This window comes from Eschrichtius robustus, chromosome 2, assembly GCF_028021215.1.
Source record: "Eschrichtius robustus isolate mEscRob2 chromosome 2, mEscRob2.pri, whole genome shotgun sequence".
Taxonomy (NCBI): Eukaryota; Metazoa; Chordata; class Mammalia; order Artiodactyla; family Eschrichtiidae; genus Eschrichtius; species Eschrichtius robustus.
The window spans coordinates 22,428,263-22,443,060 of NC_090825.1; positions in this window are offsets into that span (position 1 = coordinate 22,428,263).

The window sequence follows — 14,798 nt, forward strand, 5'->3', positions numbered from 1 at the left end:
TTCCCCACCCCCCGCCACCCACCCTCTGTTCCCGCCAGGGAAGGGGCTTCCTAGTGTGTGGAAACTTTTCCTCCTTCACAGCTCCCTACCACTGGTGCAGGTCCCATCCCTATTCTTTTGTCTCTGTTTTTTCTTTTTTCTTTTGCCCTACCCAGGTACGTGGAGATTTTCTTGCCTTTTGGGAAGCCTGAGGTTTTCTGCCAGTGTTCAGTAGGTATTCTGAAGGAGTTGTTCCACATGTAGATGTATTTTTGATGTATTTGTGGGGAGGAAGGTGATCTCCACATCTTAGTCCTCTGCCATCTTGAAGGTCCCCCCACACATAAACCCTTAATGTAATATTTCATTACCTACTTTTATTCCCAAATGGCACTAGATATTTTCTAGTGTATAACTGGAGAACTTTCTTTTTATGAAATGTTACATGAATTGGTATGTATGTATGTGTGTGTGTGTGTGTGTGTGTGTGTGTGTCTGTGTGTGTGTGTGTATATATATATATATATATATATATATATATATATATATATATATATACAGATTCCATAAATCAAATAATCCTCAGCATGGATACTATAAAATGGAAAAAAATAGTTATAAATCTTGATGCTGTTATAAAGGATTCTCTTCCTTAATTAAATAAAAATACTTTTGTTTTTTAATCTGGAAAATATTGAAATTTTGCAAACCTTACAGAAAAATTTTTTATTAAAATGTACCAAAAGCCAGGAATTGTAATTAGGAATCCCATCAAATAAGACATGTGAAAACCCATGAGGAATTACTAGAAAATCAGCCATACCACAGTTGAAAATAGTGTTTCCAACTTTCTCATATGTAATAAACGAGATGTCTAAAGCATTATATGTGACTGTGCAGATGACACATTGTGTTAAACTTGTGTTAGCGATAATTTCATGCAACTCACGGTACTACTCTGTGGAAGTTTTGTGATCTAGTCTGAAACCTGGGCTACAGATTTATCCATGAACGGATGCATAAGTTTTTGCCCTCCTTCTGTGGGATTTAAGATGTTTGGAATTTTTAAAATCAGTTTAAGGTGTATTTAGTTTCTGGTTTGATTTTTTATATTTATTTGCCAAAACAAACAAAAATTCACAAGAGACACTGTGAATGAATCCCAGTTACATGGTGTACACTCTATTTCTTGTACCAGACATCTGTTTGGTGATTGACAAAGAAGTTTCTCCAGAGAGGAAATTTTTTCTTATTTTTCTTTCCTTACTTGAGATGGATACAATTTTATTCCATTCTTTTGGGGTGAAAGTTGGTATTACAAGCCTTATATATAAAAGAAAATTTTGTTAATTCTAATACATAAATATCTGGGACATTTTCAGTACTCAACTATATGAATATACTCTTACCAGTCCTAAGACTTGACTCCACGGATGAAGACAACTCAGTGTGTGATGTTAGTGTGTCTCTGCAGTGTGTGTAACATATACAGGCAGTTTTTCTTCAAAGGTTGGAAAGTTATTGTGCAATATGTGATTTCCAACTAAAAAGACATTGAAAATGTAATTGATAATTTGAGTATAAGGTAGAGAACAACATTTTCACATAAGGGTCAGAATAGAAAAGATTTAAAATAAATAAAGGCTTTGAGGGCTTCCCTGGTGGTGCAGTGGTTAAGAATCTGCCTGTCAATGCAGGGGACATGGGTTCAAGCCCTGGTCCGGGATGATCCCACATGCCCTGGAGCAACTAAGCCTGTGCGCCACAACTACTGAGCCGGTGCTCTAGAGCCCACGAGCTACAACTACTGAGCCTGTGTGCCACAACTACTGAAGCCCGTGTGCCTAGAACCTGTGCTCCGCAGCAAGAAAAGCCACTGCAACAAGAAGCCCATGCTCCACAACGAAGAGTAGCCCCCACTCACCGCAACTAGAGAAAGACCACACGCAGCAATGAAGACCCAATGCAGCCAAAAATAAATAAATTAAATAAATAAATTTAAAAAAATAAACTAAATAAAAGCTTTGAATGACACATTATATATTTCAGATGTTGATTGTGATTACTCATGATCATGGAATCTTTTATATTTTCCTTCATTTTTTAAAGTTTTTTTTTTTAAAGTAGACTACTTTCTTCCTATGTAGTATGATTTAGAATTCTGATGCCTAAAGTCTGAGTAAAAGGATTAAATAAGCCATTTTCTATTACTTCATTTCTATACTTGGTTCTATGAACTACTAAATAACTTACTCCTAAATACTAATTGAATAGATTTAGTTACATATATAGTGTCATTTCAAGAGATTAAAATTAATACTGGGATGTTCCCAAGTTTGAATGTGAAAACATACCATATTATTAAAAAGTTTGAGGAAACTTGAACTATGTCTTTTAAGAATGGATTTCCATTGCAAAATCTGCAATTTTCTTTAAACGTGTCCTATATTTATTTGCTTGTTATGTAATGTAGTAATTTCTAATATTCCAGACACTTATATTCTTATTTTATAGCAATTCCCTAGACCAAATATCATTAGTAATTTTATTTTTAAAAACTATTTTATCATTATCTGTAAACTTCTATTAATGTACTAATTAAATCTCATCAATAATATGCTCTAGCTTTCTGCTTTCAATCACTATATTCATTTATGATTTTTATAAAACCATGGTATGAGTAAGAAATAAAGAGACATAGTTAAATATATGTTCCTGCTTTCTTATTTAGGCAAACTATTTAATTGAATGTACATTTGTGTATAAAATAAAACTATGCACTAAAATATTTCATGATAGATTTATAGCTCTGTCATTTTCTCAGTTTTGCTCATATCCCTCAGTTTTATATTATCATATATGAAAACATTGATTATTCTTCTTACTAGACAAAAGCACATATATACTTAAGGAAAATGAAAAAGAATCTTGACTTCAATTTTTGGCTCATTCAGTCATTTAGCTGATAAAGCAATTATGTAGTCAGCAAATACATGGAGAATACTAATTGTGTTTTATTTTTCCAAGTGAGAATAAAAGTAACTTTCTTGCTAACTTATAGTTCTGACAAACCACTGCTCCAGATGAATATTTTAGGAAGCTACAGTTTGGCTTGTTAGGAGTCTCAAAGGAGAAATAAGATCAATACTTGTCACAGCAGGAGATACTTTACTGTCAGTGGAATGCTGTAATATAGCACTAAGGATGAAAAAAATATACCAACACTTCTCAGCTTGGCCTTATGTAATGAACAGGCTTCTATTAAGAAAACGAAATCACTTTTCCTCAGAATTTAATGCCCAGATCAAAAGGCTTAAGTGTTGCTTTGTAGTTCTATTTCCATGTTTAGTCTATTTTAAAAACTGGATGTATAAAATATGCCAAACATTTTGATGTGTATGTGACATAATGCCTACACATTATGTATATTGTTCTGGCAATTCTTAGTGGTAGGAAAGAAACTCAACAACTCAGTATCTTAAGCGTCAATGCACTAATTCTCTGAAAGCATAGGATATTTGATGGTCCTTTTTTTCTCTTTCCTGCTTTCTTTCTATGCCTCCTTTCTTGCTTTAAAGATTATTTCCTTAATTTCCCCATTTTTCTTTAATGCCTAAACAAAATTTTGAATTCTAGTAAATATATGTATAGATGTTTTTAGACCGATTATCTTAAATAACCTGTTCTTTCTCATCTATATACATTTTAATTTTATGTAAAGATAGCGACAATAATTAAGGCTTAGGTCACACTCATAGGTAAGTGACCAATCAGAAGTCAAAACTGAAGGTGCAGGGATCTGATGATGAATCATAGTGGAGGTGATGAGTGTCAGTATAAAGACCTAAGATCAGCTGCAGAAGCTAGGAACTTCAGTCATACTATTAACTCTTGTTTCTTAAGTTTTCCCAAGGAAGAGAAGCCTAGTGGAATCTTGAAGGAGCTGGTTCCAAATATATGAAGAGAATCTTAGTGGTGTAAGGAATATATTGTGTTGGATAGAGTTGCACCATCCAGTTTGCCCTACAAGGAAGGATCTCTTTCCCAGGGGATAAAGACCACACATATTTTTCTTATTATAAATTGAATTATCATACCACATTTTATAACATATTGGTAAACAAAGATCAGTGTCTCCATTCTCATAGCTGTTTTGTGAGGCTGTGTTAAAGGTGTTATGTTTAATGACATAAGAGGCCACAGGCTGGTGGCATGAATAGAAGGCTCTAGTATATTATAATAAACATAGACGATATGTTCCTGTTAATATCCAAGAAATAGATGAGGATGTGTGCATCCAAATTTGTAGCAACAAAACCAGTCAAGACTCATTATTTTCAAGTATGACTTAGGATCACACACTGGTCTGTTTATATATTATTCATTATTATTTTACAAAAGTATTTAAGTGATACAGCAAGTTACACTCCACTTGTTAGATTTAACAGTGTTTATCTGGAGCAATACTGCAGGCTGAAAAAACATTGTAAATTATTTTTCTAGATTTTACATTTTCCCATAAGCATTTTAATGAGCTTAATCTATATAACACATAGGCTTCTTAAATTAATATTCTTTGTATAACTTATTTCTATAATTATTATTTACAAATTCAATCTTTCAGTCATGAGGAGACATTCATTTAATTTCCATACATTGAAAGTCATGTGTTATAAATTTAAAATGTTTAGATCCCACTTTCTCCTGTCACATTTTTTTCTTACTTTTGCAACTGGGTAAATGTTATACAAATATGAGACATACAGCTGCTTATCTGAAAGGTCTTCTTCATTTAAAACATAACTTTCAGTTTAATTTACAATGTGAAAATAAACCATATTAATCATCAAGACAAATAGAGAGTTTGCTCAATTATTTGTTAAGTCAGAATGCTAATGGTGTAGGGGACCAAATTTGTCACCCCAAAATGTGTCTGGCATGTGGATTATTTCCAGCTGAAAATAATCAAGGCCCAGAAGACTCAGTTAGAACCTTTGACCTTCCTCCTAACTGCCTAAAAGAATTTAGATAGAGGACCAGCTCCAGGAAGGGAGTTACCACCTTAGATAACCATCACATAATATGAACTCAGTGCGTAGACAGGGAGGAGCCTCGCAACGTGTGTTTGTTAAAATTCCTCTCTGTCCTTTGTTTTTGTTTGGCCCAGCAAACATTTGTGCACCAAACTTTTGCCCTTTTTGTCTTCCTGTGCATCGCCTTTCTTCCCTGTGGAGTCCCAAACTCCTATCCAGTCTCCTCTCGGCATATAAGCCTCAACTGACTAACTTTGGGAGGGTCTCATATTCTATGGAGCTCCCGTATGTATGTAACTAAATTTTATTTTCTCCTGTTAATCTGTCTCATGTCAGTCTAATTCTAAGACCAGCCACAAGAACGTAGACAGGTAGTAGAAAGTTTTTTTTTCTTCCCTACAGTGGCCACAAGAATGGGTTTGAAATGGCTAAAAAGCAATTTCTTTCTGTTTAGGGAGGAACCCTGGCTGCCCAATAAGAGCTCCATTTTCAGATCTAACCTCAATAGGGAAGTGATTCTCTGTCAGAGATAATCTGATTTATTCCTTCTCTTGGCCACAGTGTGACAGAGAAATATCACTGCATAACACATAGACACACAGGGAACACTCAAGTTGGAGAGATACGCTTTTTGAAGGTTAAGTGGGAAAACATCCAGTCAGTATTTAGCAAAGCATACAGAAGAAAAGCCAGCTCACCAAAAAAATGAACTTATACAGCAAGACTTAAAGCAAACATTGAACAGTTTCATTATCAAAGGCAGAGTACAGGGTAGATGTATGACTTTCACAAACCTCAAATTCAGATTGCAAACATGTAACATTATTTCCAGATAACTGGGCTTTATTTGTATCACAAGCCCTCATTTCTACATGATAATAGAAACTAATTTAATCACTTCCATGTAGACTGTCAAATTCAATTATTCTAAAGTATTAAACACAGTGAATTTGAGGATTTTGTATTTTCACTCTATCTCATTCTTTCTCAAATTGATCCATACTCTAGGACATTTAATTAATTCAGCCTGAGCTTGTGACGTCCTGGCAGGAGTGGTGTCTAGCCAGTGGGCACATTGGGTGCTATGCTCATTTCACTGAAGTATACAATTCTGTGTGTCCTCACCGGTGGGCTTCCTTCAACCCTACCATACACTGAGTTCTGGCCCACTTTGCTGCCTTGGGGTTCAGCGTTTCATGTTCTGCCCTGTTGTGTTATATGTTCCCTCTGCAAAATTTGGCAGGCTTTCTGTCTAGTAATTGTAACCTGTGAAGTCACTATTCCACAAACTCCATCAGTGAACTCAGATATTCTATCTTAGATAGTACCAGAACCTTATTCCAACTCGGCCAGTACCACTGTCTCCCATTTTTTAGAGGCCAGAGATCTCTACCAGGTTGACCGCTTTACAAAACAGTTGGGCATGAAGCACCCACAACAACAAATACACATTTTTCTTTGGATTCTACCATCTTGTCCCTCCCCTATGAAGGTGTCTTGTGGTATATCCAGGATTTCACTGCATGTTGGCATTATCTGAAGGTCACTCTCGTCAAAAACTCATGCTTCTACTTCATATTATCTCCTCTTTTTTTTGACAACCTGAAGGATCTTGTCTAATATGGGATTGAGGGAGTAGCACACAAAAACAAAATGACTTCCTCAATAGTAAACTGTTACCAAATCTTTCTCTACTTCTTCTAGAATGAGTCTTTTTACCTGAAAGCTCGGAGTTTGATATATATCTATCTATATATATATTTTCCCTTTTATGTCTATTGTCTCCTTCCTTTTGTGTTGTAGTAATTCCCTCTGAAAGAATGAGGAAGGGGAGTCTAATAGTAACAAAGAAATTGTTGAGAATAATATCAAAAGGCACAAAACAGTTTACACACAAAATGTTTATTGTTTCCTCCATAACAGTAACAATATAACAACACATATATTTCCCTGTTCTGTCAGATGAGAAGGCCTAGAAACATTGCCATTCCAATAGCAGCAAGCATAACTATTGCCCAGGGCTTGATTTGTAATACTATTCTACTGTAAAAGTAACCACGGTTTTTAAAGAAATGACTGAATCTATAAATGGAGCAGGAAATATACAAGATGAGGCTGGAACATGTTGTAGTGTCACACATTAAGGAAATTTAAAATAAAACAAACAAACAAAAAATTGTTTATGTCAAAGGGACACAGAAGCCACCAACTGAAAGGGTTCTCAATGGCAAAAAAGGAAACAAATTGAACAACCAAGTAAATAAACTAGTATTGAAATATAACTTTAAGTAAGTATCCATGAGCTCATACAGATATAAATAAATTACTGAATGAAGCAATAAATGGGAGAGAATAGAAAAATCGTTCATGCATAAGAATTCCAATTAAATTGTGTAGATACCCTCCCCTGAAGGAGGTGGAGCATGACTCCCCACTCCTTACCTGTGGTCTGTGATGGTGATTTCCTTCCAAAGACTGCAGTAGGAAAGGGGAGATAGGAGTAGCTACCATGGAGAAAGCTGACAAACACTACTTCAGTCAGATGACCACTGTTTTCAGTGATGTAACATTGACACTTGTATCTCTGATAGGATGGGATGCAATGGCATTTTACCTCTGTGGTCTTCCTTCCAAATATATATTGGGTTGGCCAAAAATTTCATTCAGGTATTTCAGAAATCTTACTAAAAACCCGAACGAACTTTTTGGCCAACCCAATATATCCCAATCTAATCAGGAAACACACACACACACACACACACATTCCAATAGAGGAACATCTTACAAAATACCTAACCAGTACTCCTCACAAGTGTCGAGGTCATCAAAAACAAGGAAAATCTGATAAACTCTTACAGCCAAGAGGAGTTTAAGTAGGAATGGTGAACAAGTGTGATGTGGTAGTCTGGATGGGATCCTGGAACAGAAAAAGGACATTAGGTTAAAAACAAAGAAACTGAAAAAAAAAACTGTAGCTTTTAGTTAACAATAATATGTCAATATGGTTTCCTTATTTGTAACAAATGTACCATAATGTAGGATGTCAGTGGGGGAAACTAGGTATGAGGCATGTGGTAATTCTCAGTACAATCTTCACAATTTTTGGTAAGTTGAAAATTGTTTGAAAATTAAAAGTTTATTTAAAAAAAGGAAGTAAAGGAAATGAGGGAGAAAGGCAGGAAGACAGAGAGGAAGTAAAGAAAATCCTGATTGATTTATAAAACAAACTTATTCTTTTGCTAAGACTGTAGATGACATTTTGCCACTGGGGATTTGTCACAACCTGATCATATTATGGGTCCTCGGGAATTTCTTCCTACCTAGCTTTGCTGATCATATTATCCATGGATGTCTTCTCTCTGTTTTTGTGTGGAGAACTATGCCACTGCCTTCACTGTCATTCCAGAATAAATAGTATTCTTTTAATTATGCCTTCAAACATACATTAGCTACATTTTATTAAAACAGTTTCTGAAGCTATCATGTGATGTGGCTTTACTCTATACCTGTTTTATACCAAAGGTCATAGACAACTATTTTCATGACGTTAAAGAATGGATTGCTTTATATTTTCATACAATGTCTCATCTCCTTGCTCATCACTAAATTTTTTTTTGCGATTTGATAAAATAACATACTATATTCTTATTAATGTTATGCTAAGATGTTCTAGCTGTTCACATAGTATATTTTCAAAGTAAAAACAATTCTTGTATTAAAACTGAAGCATATTTATGTTCGTCAGAATTGTACACTCTTTTGTAAACTTCTATGTTTTTAATTTGATAAAGTTATACTGTTAATACAACTGACAATTCCTTGGTATGGGGAGGATCTAATTAGATTTCATGTCATTCAGTAAAATTGAAAATTTAATCCAAATGTAAATCATGGCAGGATGGGAATATGAGACTTGAAAGAACATCTGTTGAGGTTTTTGACTTTGGGTTTTCCATTATTTTTATTTTGTTTTGTTCATTTGGGTTTGTTTGACCTACAACCTTCCTTTATTTTTTATAGGCTGCTTTGGTACTTGATGGCTAAGAGTTGTTGAGCTAAAAGAATCCCATTGTGCTTCATAGTTTACTATACCTAACTAAACACATCACACATTTTGGAATATATGCTTCAGAGAAACCAGAACACCAAAACCACACTAATCTTTAAATTATGAATATTTTAGCATTCATGCAAGATAAAATGCATATTTGAAATCTTATGTTCATTGAACTGCAGGCTCCTACTGCCATGACTAGTGAAACGAGTAAAAATTAATTGCAGTTTAAAATCTAGAATACCTTATCAATATATTAGAATTTTATACTGTGTGTTCAAGTTAATTAGGGGAATTTCAGAGCAGAAACTGCTTCCATCTGCTATGAACAACAAAAACAGATTCCCAAAAAATAATTTGGCCCAAGGTGTCTTCTCATCTTGCAGTGTACTACATGAACTACTGTCCACCTGCTTCAGTTGTGATGTGAACAGCACCAGCTCAATCCACACAAGATAACTCTCCCATCACATAGGAGAGTCAGTCTCACAAATATATGTCATTGTGTCCAAAGAGAGCTTGTGAAATAGAAATACTAGAAAACACACAAATGAAAAGTACACTAAAAGTAGTGGCCTTTTACCACTTTGATTCAAATTTGTGAGACTGATAAGAAATAAGAATGTTCATAAAAAATATGATGTAATTGTAGATTTCAATAAAGCCAATGTCAGAAGATTGGTTCAAGATGGCAGAGTAAAAGGACGTGTGCTCACTCCCTCTTGCGAGAGCACTGGAATCACAACTAACTGCTGAACAATCATCGACAGGAAGACACTGGAACTCACCAAAAAAGATACTCCACATCCAAAGACAAAGGAGAAGCCACAATGAGATGGTGGGAGGGGCACAATCACAGTAAAATCAAATCCCAAAACTGCTGGGTGGGTGACTCACAAACTGAAGAACACTTATACCACAGAAGTCCACCCACTGGAGTGAAGGTTCTGAGCCCCACGTCAGGCTTCCCAACCTGGGGGTCTGGCAACAGGAGGAGGAATTCCTAGAGATTCAGACTTTGAAGGCTAGCGGGATTTGATTGCAGGACTTTGACAGGACTGGGGGAAACAGAGACTCCACTCTTGGAGGGCACACACAAAGTAGTGTGCACATCGGGACCCAGGGGAAGGAGCAGTGACCCCAGGGGAGACTGAACCAGACATACCTGCTAGTGTTGGAGGGTCTCCTGCAGAGGTGGGGGGTGGCTGTGTCTCACCATGAGGACAAGGACACTGGCAGCAGAAGATCTGGGAAGTACTTCTTGGCATGAGCCCTTCCAGAGTCCACCATTAGCCCCACCAAAGAGCTGGGCAGGCTCCAGTGTTGGGTCGCCTCAGGCCAAACAACCAACAGGGAGGGAACCCAGCCCCACCCCCTCAGCAGACAAGCAGATTGAAGTTTTACTGAGCTCTGCCCACCAGAGAAACACCCAGATCTACCCACCACCAGTCCCCCTCATCAGGAAACTTGCACAAGCCTCTTAGATAGCCTCCTCCACCAGAGCGCAGACAGCAGAAGCAAGAACTACAATCCTGCAGCCTGTGAAACAAAACCACATTCACAGAAAGATAGACAAGATGAAAAGGCAGAGGGCTATCTACCAGTTGAAGGAAGAAGATAAACCCCCAGAAAAACAACTAAATGAAGTAGAGATAGGCAACCTTCCAGGAAAAGAATTCAGAATAATGATAGTGAAGATGATCCAGGACCTCGGAAAGAGTGGAGGCAAAGATCGAGAAGATGCAAGAAATGTTTAACAAAGACCTAGAAGAATTAAAGAAGAAACAAACAAGGATGAACAATACAATAACTGAAGTGAAAAAATACACTAGAAGGAATCAATAGCAGAATAACTGAGGCAGAAGAACGGATAAGTGACCTGGGAGACAGAAAGGTAGAATTCACTGTTGCAGAACAGAATAAAGAAAAAAGAATGAAAAGAACTGAAGACAGCCTAAGAGACCTCTGGGACAACATTAAACACACCAACAATCGCATTATAGGGGTCCCAGAGGGAGGAGAGAGAGAGAAAGGACCCAAGAAAATATTTGAAGAAATTATAGTCGAAACTTCCCTAACATGGGAAAGGAAATAGCCACCCAAGCCCAGGAGGTGCAAAGAGGCCCAGGCAGGATAAACCCAAGGAGAAAGAAGCCAAGACACACAGTAATCAAACTGATAAAGATTAAAGAGAAAGAAAAATTATTAAAAGCAACAAGGGAAAAATGACAAATAACATAAAAGGGAACTCCCATAAGGTTAAGAGCTAGTTTCTCAACAGACACTCTACAAGCCAGAAGGGAGTGGCACAATACACTTAAAGTGATGAAAGGGAAGACTCTACAATCAAGATTACTATAGCCAGCAAGGATCTCATTCAGATTCGATGGAGAAATCAAAAGCTTTACAGACAAGCAAAAGCTAAAAGAATTCAGCACCACCAAACCAACTGTACAACAAATGTTAAAGGAACTTCTCTAAGTGGGAAACACAAGAGAAGAAAAGGATCTACAAAAACAAACCCATAACAATTAAGAAAATGGTAATAGGAACATACATATTGATAATTACCTTAAACGTGAGTGGATTAAATGCTCCAACCAAAAGACACAGGCTCGGTGAATGGATATAAAAGCAAGACCCATATATATGCTGTCTACAAGAGACCTACTTCAGAGCTAGGGACACATACAGACTGAAAGTGAGGGGATGGAAAAAGATATTCCATGCAAATGGAAATCAAAAGAAAGCTGGAGTAGCAATACTCATATCAGATAAAATAGACTTTAAATAAAGAATGTCACAAGAGACAAGGAAGGGCACTACATAATGATCAAGGGATCAATCCAAGAAGAAGATAATAACAATTATAAATATATATGCACCCAACATAGGAGCACCTCAATACATAAGGCAACTGCAAACAGCTCTAAAAGAGGAAATCAACAGTAACACAATAATAGTGGGGGACTTTAACACCTCACTTACACCAATGGACAAATCATCCAAACAGAAAATTAATAAGGACACACAAGCTTTAAATGACACAGTAGACCAGATAGATTTAAATGATATTTATAGGACATTCCATCCAAAAACAGCAGATTACACTTTCTTCTCAAATACACGTGGAACATTCTCCAGGATAGATCACATCTTGGGTCACAAATCAAGCCTCAGTAAATTTAAGAGAATTGAAATCATATCAAGCATCTTTTCTGACAACAATGCTATGAGATTAGAAATCATTTACAGGGAAAAAAATGTAAAAAACACAAACACATGGAGGCTAAACAATACGTTAATAACCAAGAGATCACTGAAGAAATCAAAGAGGAAATCAAAAAATACCTAGAGACAAATTACAACAAAAACACGAAGATCCAAAAGCTATGGGATGCAGCAAAAGCAGTTCTAAGAGGGAAGTTTATAGCTATATAAACCTACACCAAGAAAGAAGAAAAACCTCAAATAAACAATCTAACCTTACACCTAAAGGAACTAGAGAAAGAAGAACAAACAAAACCCAAAGTTAGCAGAAGGAAAGAAATCATAAAGATCAGAGCAGAAATAAATGAAACAGAATCAAAGAAAACAATAGCAAAGATCAATAAAACTAAAAGCTGGTTCTTTGAGAAGATAAACAAAATTGATAAACCATTAGCCAGACTCATCAAGAAAAAGAGGGAGAGGACTCAAATCAATAAAACTAGAAATGAAAAAGGAGAAGTAATAACAGACACCGCAGAAATACAAAGCATCCTAAGAGACTACTACAAGCAAGTGTATGCCAGTAAAATGGACAACCATGAAGAAATGGACAAATTCTTAGAAAGGTATAACCTTCCAAGACTGAACCAGGAAGAAATAGAAAATATGAACAGACCAATCACAAGTAATGAAATTGAGACTGTGATTAAAAATCTTCCAACAAACAAAAGCCCAGGACCAGATGGCTTCACAGGTGAATTCTATCAAACATTTAGAGAAGAGCTAACACCCATCTTTCTCAAACTCTTCCAAAAAATTGCAGAGGAAGGAACACTCCCAAACTCACTCTATGTGGCCACCATCACCCTGATACCAAAACCAGACAAAGATACTACCAAAAAAGAAAATTACAGAACAATATCACTGATGAATATAGATGTAAAAATCCTCAACAAAATACTAGCAAGCAGAATCCAACGATAAATTAAAAGGATGATACACCATGATCAAGTGGGATTTATCCCAGGGATGCAAGGATTCTTCAATATATGCAAATCAGTCAATGTGATACACCATATTAACAAATTGAAGAATAAAAACCATATGATCATCTCAATAGATGCAGAGAAAGCTTTTGACAAAAGTCAACACCCATTTATGAAAAATACTCTCCAGAAAGTGGACATAGAGGGAACCTACCTCAACATAATAAAGGCCATACATGACAAACCAACAGCAAACATCATTCTCAATGGTGAAAAACTGAAAGCATTTCCTCTAAGATCAGGAACAAGACAGGGATGCCCACTCTCGCCAATATTATTCAACATAGTTTTGGAAGTCCTAGCCACGGCAATCAGAGAAGAAGAAGAAATAAACAGAATACAAATTGGAAAAGAAGAAGTAAAACTGTCACTGTTTGCAGATGACATGATAATTAATATACATAGAGAATCCTATAGGTGCCACCAGAAAACTACTAGAGCTAATCAATGAATTTGGTAAAGTTGTAGGATACAAAATTAATGCACAGATATCTCTTGCATTCCTATACATTAATGATGAAAAATCTGAAAGGGAAATTAAGGAAACACCACTGCAACAAAAAGAATAAAATACCTAGGAATAAACCTGCCTAGGGAGACAAAAAACCTGTATGCAGAGCAGTATAAGACACTGATGAAAGAAATTAAAGATGATACAAACAGATGGAGAGATATACCATGTTCTTGGATTGGAAGAATCAATATTGTGAAAATGATTATACTACCCAGAGCAATCTACAGATTCAGTGCAATCCCTATCAAATTACCAATGGCATTTTTTACAGAACTAGAACAAAAAAATCTCAGAATTTGTATGGAGACAAAAAAGAAATGGGCAAATAGGCAAAGCAGTCTTCAGAAAGAAAAACGGAGCTGGAGCAATCAGGCTCCCTGACTTCAGACTACACTACAAAGTTACAGTAATCAAGACAGTATGGTACTGGCACAAAAACAGAAATATAGATCAATGGAATAGGAGAGAAAGCCCAGAGATAAACCCACACACATATGGTCACCTTATCTTTGATAAAGGAGGCAAGAATATACAATGGAGAAAAGACAGCCTCTTCAATAAGTGGTGCTGGGAAAACTGGACAGCTACATGTAAAAGAATGAACTTAGAACACTCCCTAACACCATACACAAAAATAAACTCAAAATGGATTAAATACCTAAGTATAAGGCCAGACACTATAAAACTCTTAGAGGAAAACCTAGGAAGAACACTCCATGACATAAATCACAACAAGATCCTTTTTGACCCACTTCCTAGAGAAATGGAAATATAAACAAATGGGACCTAATGAAACTTAAAAGCTTTTGCACAGCAAAGGAAACCATAAACAAGACGAAAAGACAACCCTCAGAATGGGAGAAAATATTTGCAAATGAAGCAACTGACAAAGGATTAATCTCCAAAATTTATAAGCAGTTCATGCAGCTCATTATCAAAAAAAAACAAACAACCCAATCCAA